At 39.1% G+C, this 14,788-nt stretch overlaps 1 pseudogene; it reads right to left on the minus strand.

Moving 5' to 3' along the window:
* Positions 1-861: 861 nt before the first annotated feature.
* Positions 862-1,683, minus strand: LOC121027564 (60S ribosomal protein L13a-like; annotated as a pseudogene).
* Positions 1,684-14,788: the final 13,105 nt, after the last annotated feature.

The following is a 14,788-nucleotide window of genomic DNA, read 5'->3' on the forward strand; positions in this document are numbered from 1 at the left end:
GTACAATGGAATATTACTCAGTTTTCAAAAAGAATGAAATCTTGCCATTTGCAATGACATGGATGGAGCTAGAATGTATTATGCTAAGTGAAATAAGTCAATCAGAGAAAGACAAATATATGATTTCACTCATATGTGGAATTTAAGAAACAAAACAGATGGACATAAGGGAAGGGAGGAGGAAGAGAAGAGAAGGAAACAAAACATAAGAGACTGTTAATGATAGAGAACAAACTATGGGTTGATGGACAGAGGTCGGTGGGAGAAGGGTACTATGGAGGGCACTTGCTGTGATAAACACTGGATGTTGTTAAGTGATGAATCACTGAATTCTACTCCTGAAACCAATATCGCACTGTATGTTAACTAACTAAAGTTTAAATTTTAAAAAAGGAAAAAAAAATCCTAACTTTTGACGACAGAAGAATAGTGGTTATCTTTGGAGAATATTGACTGGAAGTGCACACCAGAAAGACTCTGGAAGCCTAGAAATGTTTTATGTCTTATCGGTGTGGTAGTTCCATGGGTGCGCACACATGTAAAAAGTAATTGGGCTGTACTTAAGATTTAAACACTTTACTGTATGTATAATATACCCCCCATTTATAAAAAATGAAAAGGGAGCCTTTTCAGAAGTTTATATTCATAGATCCAAAATTTGTGCTTATCCTCAAGACACTAGCTCTTCATTGGTGATACAGTGATGGCTGGATCCAATAATTCCCAGAGAATACTTTTGTGGCCCACAATTTTAGAAAAGTAAGGATAATAGGAAATTTTAATCAAAATAACTTTTCAATACACACTGGGCATCGATACTAATGATATAAGCTATTTATCATGCATATGATACACAGTACAGAATGTGGGTTCGATTTTATTAGACTCAGACCAGGAGTTCGTGAGTTTTAAGGGCCTCTGTGTATTTGTTGATTTTCTTCTCCACATTCTTTTTGGCCTGTTTCCATAGCCTCATGAGCTGCTTTTTCTTCTGGTAATGGATCTTGGCTTTCTCCTTCTTCTCCTCTAGGGTGACTGTTACTGCCTTGTATATCCAGCCAATCTCACGAGCCAGGTGCCCCAAGTAAGCAAACTATTGTGTAGGCTTCAGATGCACAACCTTCAGGGCAGGAACCACCATCCACTTTTTCTTGTCATAGGGTGGTGGGATCCCAACACACACCTTGAGGCGGTCCAGGGCAGACTAGCCTCCCTTGGTCTTGTGGGGCAGCATGCCTCAGACCATCCTCCCAAAGATGTGGCTGGGCCCCTGAAGGTGTAGGGGCCATGGGATGGGCTGGTGTTCATCTGCTTGCAGAGGAAAGCCAAGTACTTCAACTTGTTTCTGTAGGAATCGCCAGAAATGATGATGCCCTCACAGCACACAACTACGACCTTCCTGCCTAGCAGCACCTGTTTGGCCACAATGGCCACCAGGTGGCCCAAGAATGCCCTTCCACCATCTGGGGCGACCACCTGAGAAGAGAGGTTCAGTTATTTTTAACAAATATTTTTGCCATTTCTTCTTATCTTGTGTTTAAAGAATCCTCTTTAAATATGGTAAAGAGTAGGAACCTGAACCAGGTAAATAGACTCCTTTAAGATATTCTTATAACAAAGCTAATTTCAGTCAGCCTTGCTATGTCACAAATACATTGCCAAGGGAGATTATGGAAGAAGGAGAGTAATCCCTTTTTATAAAATGGTTTTACCTCAGTTTTCCTCAAGTAGAGTGGTCTCCCACTATTGCTTCTCTGATCCTAGTTAATCTTCAGGAGTAATCAGTAAAAGTATTAGACATCATTAAAAGAAAGAACCAATTTTCAATCAGCTTAAAAAAATCCTTTACCTTGATTTGGTTGATTTTTCTTAATGTTCAAACAAACTGTTTATGTCTGCAGGAAGCACATGGTTCCATTTCAAGGAGAAGCTCTCTTCCCATTTAGGTGTTTTGAATCATTTAAGGAATCAATACCTAGTGGAACAACAGAAAGCACTGATAGGCAGGTCCCACTAGGGTGCTATGGACATGAGTCATGATTGGAAATCCAAGAGGTAAAGTCAGTTGGGAAGAGTTTCATTCTCAAATGAATATCATTTCTTTGGGGGACAACTTTGGTTGGATAAAACTTTATTGACAGCTGTGCCCCAGCAGTCCACAGTGCAACCAAATGCCTGTGAGAGTACTTGAGTTCATAATAACCCTTGTCTCTGATTCAATTTCAAAACCAAGTTTCTTGGCCGCTGTTTTGAAACTACGACAAAAGGTCAAATGAATCTCAGTGGTGGTCATGGAAAAATGACAACTTAAAAATGAAGCAGTGAAAACAAGCATCTGTGGAAACTCGGAAAGCCAGTGCTTTTAGGGTAGAAGTTCCAGCCTGAGGCTTGATGGGTGAATAGGAACCCAGGAGGCATGTGGGGTTGGGGTGTGACTAACAACAACTTAGGTGCACTCTTGTTCGCTGCTTCCCAAGAAAGGAGTCTTACAGCAGCTAGTTGTGAAGATTAGGAGGTAAATTTTCAGTCAGCATTATATGTTAGTTCCTAGACAGTTTATGAACATTAATATGACATTGGAACAAAATTCTTTGAATGTTATAATGTAGAGTTTGGCAGGCCGTTATTTTAGTGGTTTAGAATGAATTATTCAATAACTGCTTGTGTTGAACACCCACTAAGTATCAGGTGCTGTGGTACATGTGTGTACAAGGCAGCTTCTAACCTCATGGTGTTTACAGAAATGCTCTAAGCCTGAATTTCTTCATCTAAGATAGTGTTAAAAAGAAATGACACGCCCCCAAATGGAGTCAACTTTTGCTAAGCCCCACCAACACTTGTGAATACCTAACCTAACTGCAGTTTTATCCTTTCCCTGGAATGGGATTTTAGACCAGGCTGGGATTTCCTGATCAGCACTATGAGGTTAATCTGTCTTCCCCTAAGGGAAGGTAAGCTCACCTGAAGTAATGCAGTCTTTTAAAATTCCTTGTCTCACCTCCTTTCTGCCTATAAAATCCTTCCATTTCCAGCAACTCCTTGAAGTTTCCTTTTGTTTGCTAGATGGGATGCTGCCTGATTTATGAATTGTTGAATAAAGCCAATTAAATTTTTACATTTACTTGGTTGAATTTTGTTTTTTAACAATAGGAACCATCTTGTGCAATTGAGGGTTAAATGAGGTCATGCATCTCAACTTTTTACATTGTGTGGCAAATAGCAAAGCCTCGTGTTACCTGTAGTCACAGATATAGACAGACTTATGCCTCTGAGAAGGGGTACATCAGTCAACATGAAGGCAGAACATTAGGAAAGGTGTCCTTGAGGAGTTGAGTGCTTATGTATGACCTGAAGGAAGAGGAGAAGAGAGCCAGTAGAAAGAGGAGACTTCCTCCAGATGGAGTGGAGGTATAGGGCGCAGAAGTGAGAGACAGTTGGCAGGAGTTCAGTTCTGAAGCTCCCCTGAGCTCCAGCTGGGGAGTGAGAAGAGATGAGGCTGGCTGGGTGAGGTGTGTTGGTCAACCAGCTCTGTGGATATCGGCTGATTTTCACAGTATGACTCTTCCCATTGAGGCTGCTTTCAGCTACCAGCAGTTTAGCAACCAGCACACAAAACTCCTGGATCTTAAAGCATTAGCTCTGCATCAGGTTCAAGTGATATCCAGTATGCTCTCATTGCTGGGTTAAGAGTTTGGATGGTTTCTAGAGCAGCAGGTTGTACTGACAGTACTTTGAGCCAGGGAAACAGAGTATCAGGTCAGAGTTTAAGAAAAATTACTCTGGCTTCAGTGAGGAGAGGGCAAGTCTGGACCAGGAAGGCCCGTAAAGTAATCCAGGCCAAAAATTAAGGTAAATTTAGTAGAGGTAGTAACAGTTGCAATACAGGAAAAAACTGGATTTAGAAGATAATAGAACAACAGATGATTGATCAGGTGCGGAGATTTAGGAAGTGGGAGCATCCAAGGAGTAAATCTGGAATTAGGGTACACTTTGTACCAATAGTATACTTCAGTGCATGGCCATTTGGAGCAAGCTGGCCAATATTGTCTGTCAGGAGTGATAAGCATTCCTGCAACCCAGTCATCTGGATCCAGAGGTTTACTCTTGACTGTATCATTATATTGTGCCCCAAAATGTCTGTAGCATACATCAGATAGAAGAAAAATTGCCTTATTAGTGAAATTACAAATAAGAAAAAATGCAAAGGAAAATCTCTAAAAGAGAAAAGACTTGAATGAACACTTCATAGAGAAAGAAATATGAATGACCAATAAACATATGAACAAAATGTTGATCCTCACTGACAATTAATGAAATACTTTTCACCTATTACATTTGCAAAGATATATAAAACATGAATACCATAGGATGTATAAAGTGTTGACATCTACTTCTAGTGGAATACTGTATAGCCATTAAAAGAATGAGATAGAGAGGTACCTAGGTGGCTTAGTCAGTTAAGCATCCCACTTCGGCTCATGTCACGATCTCACAGTTTGTGAGTTCGAGCCCCGTGTCGGGCTCTGTGCTGACAGCTCAGAGCCTGGAGCCTGCTTTGGATTCTGTGTCTCCCTGTCTCTCTGCCCCTCCCTTACTTGCACTCTCTCTTTCTCTCTCAAAAATAAATAAACATTTTTTAAAAGTTAAAGAATGAAGTAGAGTTAATGTTCTGCTAGGAAAGAGTTCCTCAATATGTTAAGAAGTGAAAAAAAAAATAAAGGCTTAGAATAATAGCATTCTAAGATACTATTAAAAATAGGCAATGTATATGCAGACATGTGCTTATAAATGGTCAGAAAATGAAGATAACAGAAGAAATCATCTTATGTCTAACTCTGGAGAGTGGAATTTGAGGCCTAATGGGATATAGACCATGGGGAGTAGTGGAGAGTCTTTTTTTTTTTTTTTTTTTTTTAACATTTATTCATTTTTGAGAGTGAGAGAGACAGAGGATGAGTGGGGGAGTGGCAGAGAGAGAGGAAGACACAGAATCCGAAGCAGGCTCCAGGCTCCGAGCTATCAGCACAGGGCCCAATGTGGGGCTCAAACTGACGGACTGCAAGATCATGACCTGAGCCGAAGTTGGACGCTCAACCGACTGAGCCACCCAGACGCCCCAAGAGTCTTTTTTAAAATACATTTTGTTATGGAAAATTTCAAACATATACAAGTAAAAAAATGATACAATGGGCCATGTACTCATCACCTACGTTCAACAATTATCAATATTACTTGATTATGCTATCCTTTTGTTCTATTTGAAAAAAATACCACTAGCATGTATTATTTTCATATTAAAAAAATCCAACGTAGTGGAAGTGATTTGCCCCAGTGACCTTACAGCCATGGGCTTGTTGCTCCAAACTTCAGTCCCCAGAACTAGGAGAAGGCTTCACGGACTGAGGAACATTAGCCACTTTGCTCTTAAATTCTGTCAGCTGTGTAGCTAGAGGGACGGATAACTTTATCCAGATACTATAAGATGATCCTTAATTTAAAAAGCAACATCAAAGGAAGACTGTCTGCTCGGTAAGGGGGAATTTAATATGTTTACTACCCTCCGCCGACACTCCCAGTCCATGTTTTTATTAAGGAACAGCTTGATTTATCCTGCAGCTGATTTTTATCTCTGTATTAAGATTTACTTCATTTCCCAGCAGAGCCCAAAGCTAAGAAAACAGTGCCTTCCTCTTCAAGTTGGTGTGTCTTGGGTAACCAGACAGCTGCTGCCAGATGTGACCCATGGTCACAGTGGTCTGGTGGATGCCTCACAACAGAAGTTTAAGAGTGCTTAGAAAAGTATAGAGATTCCCAGGCCCCACTTGGGATATACTGCCAAATTATGAGGACTAAAAATGAGGATACCTGCTCCCTGCGTGCATCCATTCATCTACTCCACAGTCACTCACTCCGCATTCCCTATTGTGCCAGACTCTGTGCTAGAGTTCGAGTTGTAGAGTTGAGCAACGCATGGCCTCTGACCTTCAGGAGTGAATCAAATCTGGAATCAAACTTTCAAGATTTGCTCTGTTTCCTCTGCCAGGATTACTTTCCTATCTTGTCTAACTCTTCTCACTCGTCCTTCAAAATTTAGCTACGAGTTGCCATCTCTGATGAATGCTTTCAATTTATTGTTTCCTCTGCCAGGAGCACCCTTCCTATCTTGTCCACCTACACTTACTCATCCTGCAAAACTGAGGTCACCAGTCCCCATTGCCCTGCCTGCCTCCTCAGATCCAAGCTAGTTACTATGCTTATCAGATTGCATTATGGATTCTTACGTGTCTGCCTTCCTTTAGGGCAGGGCCTTTGATTCACCAGTTCCTCCGCATTTTATTTAGTACATTTATTTGGTACATTTATGTAGTCATTGAATTAATTCATAAAGAGGTGCAACAGCATAATTTCTCTGGGTATTATGCTACTTCGGGACTCATAAGTGCTTTCAGAGATAACTTTCTTGGTCGTCGGCCCCTCTATAGCCGATTCTCAATTTCTCTACTCTTCTAAAACACAAATCTTATCTGAGAGGGCTTAAGGCTTTGAATAACAAGAGCAGATATGTGTCTGGGGGCCCAGCTTTAAGCAGCTAACATGTACTACTTGTTCCTTTGAAATAGACATTAGTGTCAATTTTAAAACCCTTGCTTGATCCTTTCTGTTTTAAATACTTTAAATATGAGAAGAAATTGGAATTTACAAATATTATGATATCTGCATCCTGCTATGAAGACTTTGGACAGTATGAATCATTGCAGGACTTTTGTATGATTGTAGAACTCTTAAGAAAGACTAACCAACATAAGCTAGGTGAAGGATCATCATGTGTAATTCCTAGACCAGGAGACAGAGACTTAGCTTCTACTTCCTTTTGAGGCCTTGGTTTCTTCATTTTCAGAAAAAAAAAAGAAAAAAAATATATATATATGTGTGTGTGTGAAAATTAAAAAAGGAATTGGTTGAGTGTTTTCAAGCGTCCTTCTTGGCTTTAAGATCTATGATTCCATAATCCAGGAAGCAAATATTTTCAGTAAATTGAAACAAAAAGTTTAATTTTTTTAGCTGATCTCAGGATCTTTTCTTCTGTCAATAGCCATTGAAACACTGGGAAGTCTTGTAATATTCTTTTTTTGTTACTAGTCTTTTCTGTGAATTGAGACATTTACAGATAACGAGAAGGGAGGGGAAAAATGCCCAGTGGGAAATTGTCTTCAAAAGAAAATTCCAGTGTCCATTGTTTCTCTTGATTTCTTTTTGGCAAAGGTATCTTAATTCCAACTGCCATTGAATATTTTGAATTTAATCCAATGGCACAGATTCCATGCTTACTTATGACTCTCCTGCCAACAGCTCCTGCTGTGGGTGGGAACCAGCCATTCTACAGCCAGTCTTAGTACCTGAGCTTCTGGGATATGCCAGGCTCAAAGTCTCCCATGACACTGCTTGTACCAGGATAATTGTGGGCACCACTGCCTTCCCAGCAATAGGAGTGCCAGAGAACTTCTTTATACTAGAGTTTGTTAAATTTCAGTTCAAATTTCTGTTTAATGTTAATCATTCTGCTGAGAGGAATCAGGTACTACTGATTGATAAGTATCGTCTCAATTTAGATTTATATCAAATACCAGAGAGGAAGAGGTAAGAAACGGGCTTAACCCAAAAGAAAATGAAAATAATAACTACTAATAATTATCATGTGCTAACTATATGCTAAGTCTTTTCTCACTTATTCCTCACACAACACTATATTATATGCCCCATTTTATAAATGAATAAATCGAGATTCAGAGAAGTTAGCATCTAGTCTAAGATTATGCATTCTACCAAACTGGTGTTCAGATCTAGAATATCTGACTCCATAGCCTGTGCATATAACCACTATGCTGTATTCCCACTTAAGAACTGTGTATGGTCTTCTGTTAAGTTTCTCAGTTTCCACATATGAATGAACTCATATGATATCTTTCTCTGACTGACCACAGGGGAAGGGAAGGAAAAATAAGTTACATGTAGAGAGGGAGGCAAACCATAAGACATTCTTAAATACAGAGAACAAACTGAGGGTTAATTGGGGGTGGGGGGGTGGGAGGGGGGGGAGATGGGTGATGGGCATTGAGGAGGGCACTTGTTGGGATGAGCACTGGGTGTTGTATGTAAGTGACGAATCATGGGAATGAATCTACTCCTGAAGCCAAGACTACACTGTATGTTAGCTAACTTGACAATAAATTAAAAAAATAAAAATAAAAATAAAATAAATAAAATAAATTTTAAAAACCTTTGTATGGATGCAGTCAGAACTGGGAGACCGTTTTGAGCAGAATCATTGATATAAGATTTTTTAATGGATTCCAAAATGATAATAGAATCTGATCTTCAGCATGTCTCATGAGCTAAAGTCACAAGAGATAATTTGGATAATACAGCAATAGAAGTCTTCACTAAATAAAGGATAAACTAAAGAAACATCTACTAATGCAATTAATCCAGGAGCAATTAATAAGTGTGTTAGTTATGGTAAATGATTTCAGCTGTACAACAAATGCTCCTGCATCTCAAAGGCTTTAGCACAACCGACAACTGTTTTTCTCAGTCCAGTGTGGTCAGTAGGCAGGCTCTGCTCCACACAGTTATCCAAGACAAGATCAGGACTAGTGTGAGGGGAACAGGGCACTCAGCTCAGGTGCAAAATTTGTGAGAATGCCAAAAAACTTAGAAATCACTATGAATAATATTTTAATGCAATATTAAAAAAAAAATCAAAACTAGTGCCAAAAATGCATGATAAAGTATCAAAATTTTAAATTAAGATAGAATCCAACAGAGCCGGAATAAGGGTGAGGTGACTGAGACTGAGTCATGCTGGCTAATTAAAGGCAAATTTTAAAAATCCAACTAAAAGTAGATGACCTTTACTCAGGAAATGTAGATTCATACATATGAACAAAACAAAAGGACTCATTATTGCCCCCTCCCACCATGCCTAGGCTCAGAGTAAAGGATAAAAAGCATCCCTAGACCATTGGGCGGGGGGGCGGGGGGGGGGCATTGCATTTTTTTCATTGTTCCAGGCAAGGCCACAAGGCTGTAGACTGGAATGAGCTTAGTTTTGGCAACCTTGAGATTCCAAGGAATTGGGTTTGCCCATCTGGACGGGGAGGACCAGGTCTTGTACTTAGTTGATGGTTGCCCTGGAAAAATAGCCCCAAAGAGCCTTTTGTTTAAAGAACTAAGTGAGCTAGTTGAAACTGCTTTTAATGCAAGCCCAACAGACTTCAATTAATTGAAAGCATAGTCTGCTGGTCTTAGAAACCTTTGTTATACAGTGACATATGCTGGCAGGCCTGGGACTCAGGAGAGGACACACTTGTGCAGACAGGTCCTCTCAGCAGCCACGGCCCACATGACTGTATTTCTTTTTCTTCTTGGCACTTCTCACGCTCTGACATTTTCTTATTTAGTTGTTAACTCATTTATATCTGTTCTCAGGGCAAACCCACCACATGTGAATACAGATGGTCCCTGACGTACTATGGTTGGACTTAATGATTTTTTGACTTTGTAATTGTGCCTAAAGTGATATGCACTCAAGTAGAAACTGTTGGAATTTTGACTGTTGATCTTTTCTGGGACCAGGGATATGCTGTGTAATACTCTCTTGTGATGCTGTATAGGGGCTGCCGCAGGCTCCCGAAGAGTCACATGATCCTAAGGGTAAGTTGCGGACCCCCTTAGAATCATTCTGTACCCCCATGTAACCATTCTGCTTTTCACTTTCAGTACAGTCTTCAGTAAATTACCTGAGAGAGTCAACAGTTTATTAGAAAATAGGCTCTGTGTGGGATGATTTTGTCAAACTGTAGGCTAATGTAAGTGTTCTGGGCTTGTTTGAGATTGCTATGATGTTCGGTAGGATAGGGATATTGAATGCATTTCACCTTATGCTATTCTCAACTTACAATGGATTTATAGGGCCATAGCCCAATTCTAAGTCAAAGAAGAGGTGTACCAAGGGATCAGTGACCTTGTATTTCTTGTTGGTCACCTGGCACATAACAGGTGCTCAATAAATATTGAAATGAATAAGTAAGTTAGAACCAATCTGTTGGTTCTGCCTGAACTCCTTTTTCTTCACGAAATTCTACCACAGTGATTAGCACAGAACATACACTCAATACATGGCCACCATAATTACTGTTATTGTGGGGCTACAAATTGCCCTCATAAGGAAGGATAATGATAGTACCACATTCAGGCCTCTGATACAATAAAAGAAACGTGTTTATTTAATTTATTTTTATTTTTTATTTTTTTAGGAGAAAAAACTTTATTAAAAATATGAGGCATTCCCTCAGACTCAGGGGAGAGCTAGACAATGAGGTTCAATCCTAAACTTTCAGAAATAATACCCTAAATTACTCCACAAATCAGTCTGATTAAAAAAAAAACAAAAACCTGCCAACGTCAAGCTTCAGATACTCCAGTTTGTGTCTCTGTCTTCTGAGAACCAGGAACACAACTTTATTGCATCCAACATTGTCCGCCATTCCAAGGCCAAAATTCTGTGGGAATCATGCAGCCATTTAATTATGGCAATCCCAGCTGATGCCAGCTTTACCATTATGTTGATCACTTCTGTGTGATCACTTGTCTGACTGGAGGAGCTAGATCATTTTATTACACCCTAGCTGGGAGGAGAAGCTGGAAAATGAGTTGTCTAACTTTTACCAGGGAGGGCAGCACTCAGAAGTCCCCCCAAGAAGCAGAGGGCTTCAAAAAATGCTGGAAAGCAGGAAAACATAATAAATGACCACTATAAATACAACCTGATATCTATAATATGGTCTTTTAGTTAAAGCAGACTTTCGGTTAAAATAGTCATTTCAGTCAACTAGCTAATGAATTCAAACAAGGAAGAAACTCTCTATACTTCCATCTAAGGCCAATTCTTCGTGTCTACTATATCCATCTTCTCTCATTTCCTCAAGAGCATTGCTCCAAAAGGACATTAGGGGTTTTCTTTCTTTTTTTTTTTTTTTCTAATTTGTATCTTATTTCTACCACTTTTTTTTTCAATATATGAAATTTATTGTCAAATTGGTTTCCATACAATACCCAGTGCTCATCCCAAAAGGTGCCCTCCTCAATACCCATCACCCACCCCCCCATCAATCCTCAGTTTGTTCTCAGTTTTTAAGAGTCTCTTATGCTTTGGCTCTCTCCCTCTCTAACCTCTTTTTTTTTTCCTTCCCCTCCCCTATGGGTTTCTGTTAAGTTTCTCAGGATCCACCTAAGAGTGAAAACATATGGTATCTGTCTTTCTCTGTATGGCTTATTTCACTTAGCATCACACTCTCCAGTTCCATCCACGTTGCTACAAAGGGCCATATTTCATTCTTTCTCATTGCCACGTACTATTCCATTGTGTACATAAACCACAATTTCTTTATCCATTCATCAGTTGATGGACATTTAGGCTCTTTCCATAATTTGGCTACTGTTGAAAGTGCTGCTATAAACATTGGGGTACAAGTGCCCCTATGCATCAGTACTCCTGTATCCCTTGGATAAATTCCTAGCAGTGCTATTGCTGGGTCATAGGGTAGGTCTATTTTTAATTTCTTGAGGAACCTCCACACTGTTTTCCAGAGTGGCTGCACCAGTTTGCATTCCCACCAACAGTGCAAGAGGGTTCCCGTTTCTCCACATCCTCGCCAGCATCTATAGTCTCCTGGTTTATTCCTTTTGGCCACTCTGACTGGCGTGAGGTGATATCTGAGTGTGGTTTTGATTTTTATTTCCCTGATAAGGAGCGACGCTGAACATCTTTTCATGTGCCTGTTGGCCATCCGGATGTCTTCTTTAGAGAAGTGTCTATTCATGTTTTCTGCCCATTTCTTCACTGGGTTATTTGTTTTTTGAGTATGGAGTTTGGTGAGCTCTTTATAAATTTTGGATACTAGCCCTTTGTCCGATATGTCATTTGCAAATATCTTTTCCCATTCCGTTGGTTGCCTTTTAGTTTTGTTGGTTGTTTCCTTTGCTGTGCAGAAGCTTTTTATCTTCATAAGGTCCTAGTAATTCATTTTTGCTTTTAATTCCCTTGCCTTTGGGGATGTGTCAAGTAAGAAATTGCTACAGCTAAGGTCAGAGAGGTCTTTTCTTGCTTTGTCCTCTAGGGTTTTGATGGTTTCCTGTCTCACATTCAGGTCCTTTATCCATTTTGAGTTTATTTTTGTGAATGGTGTGAGAAAGTGGTCTAGTTTCAACCTTCTGCATGTTGCTGTCCAGTTCTCCCAGCACCATTGGTTAAAGAGACTGTCTTTTTTCCATTGGATGTTCTTTCCTGCTTTGTCAAAGATGAGTTGGCCATACGTTTGTGGGTCTAGTTCTGGGGTTTCTATTCTATTCCATTGGTCTATGTGTCTGTTTTTGTGCCAATACCATGCTGTCTTGATGATGACAGCTTTGTAGTAGAGGCTAAAGTCTGGGATTGTGATGCCTCCTGCTTTGGTCTTCTTCTTCAAAATTACTTTGGCTATTCGGGGCCTTTTGTGGTTCCATATGAATTTTAGGATTGCTTGTTCTAGTTTCAAGAAGAATGCTGGTGCAATTTTGATTGGGATTGCACTGAATGTAAGAAGCCCTGTTTATATTATACCAAGTTTTGCATGTATATTAACTCCACATCAATAAACTCTTATATTTCAAAGCCAACACATTTTCTAGGACTTTATATGATTCTTGATGGATATTGGACATGGAAAGAGTTCTAGAAAAGTGGCCTTGGGATGGCAGCTTTTGTGAATGTTAAGTACACTACATTAATGGATCATTAGACACACACTGATGTGGTCACGCACACACATGCACACATATACATACATAGGAAGGTAGATAGGCATATATGTAGATATACAGGTAAACCATAGATAGATGTATGTAATGTTCCTGACACATAGCACTCAACACACAACATTAGCACTCACAGCAGAGTTCTTGCCCATCGATTTCTACATCATCAAGCAGCACTTATCAGCTAAATGGCTCAGAGTAATTTATGACTCAAGTTCAGATAGCCACCACTGATTCAATATTTTAATGACATATATTAAAATCCATGTATTTCCAAATCAAAACCATATTGAGATACCATCTCACACCGGTCAGAGTGGCTAAAATTAACAACTCAGGAAACTACAGATGCTGGTGAGGATGTGGAGAAACGCAAAACCTCTTGCACTGCTGGTGGGAATGCAAACTGGTGCAGCCACTCTGGAAAACAGTGTGGAGGTTCCTCAAAAAATTAAAAATAAAACTACCCTACAACCCAGCAATTGCATTACTAGGAATTTATCCAAGGGATACAGGAGTGCTGATGCATAGGGACACATGTATCCCAATGTTTATAGCAGTACTTTCAACAATAGTCAAATTATGGAAAGAGCCTAAATGTCTATCAAGTGATGAATGGATAAAGATGTGGTTTATATATAAAATGGAATACTACTTAGCAATGAGAAAGAATGAAATCCAACAATGTAGATGGAATTGGAGGGTATTATGCTAAGTGAAATAAGTCAGTCAGAGAAAGACAGGTACCACATGTTTTCACTTCGATCTGGAACTTGAGAAACTTAACAGAAGACTACGGGGGAAGGGAAGGGAAAAAAATAGTTTCAAACAGAGAGGGAGGCAAACCATAAGAGACTCTTAAATACAGAGAACAAACTGAGGGTTGATGGGAGGATGGGGGAGAGGGGAAAATGGGTGATGGGCGTTGAGGAGGGCCCTTGTTGGGATGAGCACTGGGTGTTGTATGTAAGTGATGAATCATAGGAATCTACCCCCAAAACTAAGAGCACACTGTACACACTGTATGTTACCTAACTTGACAATAAATTATATTAAAAAATAAATAAAACCCATGTATTTCTCCAAACTATGTACACTTTTAGATATTGGGTCATGTTACTCTGGCCACAGCAATACTTATCAGATATTATGATCAATTTCTACAGACTGACAATAAATTCATATTGTATTGATTCTGAGCCAACTCTACATTCTAACATTATCCACATCTTAGTATTTTAACATTCCCTACATTTTAACATCTCTGAAATCAAGATGTCTTATAATCAACATCTTTATAAGTTTAGTTATTTTTTTCCTTAAATGCTGCTATTAAAATAGTGTTGTGTCTTTCCATCAAAGGCAACTGAGAATCAAGGAAATGTGGTATTTATAAGAAATATGACAGGCAGGTTTATATTAATAATTCGTATAAAATGATAACGAAAAGCAGTGAAATCTCAGGAGGTAAATGAGCAAAGGACATGAATCTTTTATCCACCTAAGGAAAATGTTTCTAGCCAGTACATATAAACAACCTTACTAGAACTCAAATAAATGCAAATTAAAACAAAAAGGACACTGCATTTCTTTTTTTCAGATTAGCACAGAATAAATTTTTAAAACTCCAGTGCTATTTAGATGAGATAAAATGGGCACCCATATCAAATGTTGGTGGGTAAATTGGTTCAGAATATCTGAAAAGCAGTTTGGCTGTATATATTAAAATTCTTACAGTGGTCATACCCTATTTATTCTTCCAGCATGTATTACAAGTGAGTAATCAGAAATAGGTCAAAATATTATTCACAAAGAACAATAAGTAGAAAAAAAGTTAAGATTCTAAATTTACATACTATATTTCAGTTACATAAGAACTCAGAAAAAAATGGTTATAATAAAATATTCTAAGATATTAATGAGTGATTTTATT

Source organism: Herpailurus yagouaroundi, unplaced genomic scaffold (genome assembly GCF_014898765.1).
Source record: "Herpailurus yagouaroundi ecotype Mexico unplaced genomic scaffold, PumYag 77, whole genome shotgun sequence".
Lineage (NCBI taxonomy): Eukaryota > Metazoa > Chordata > Mammalia > Carnivora > Felidae > Herpailurus > Herpailurus yagouaroundi.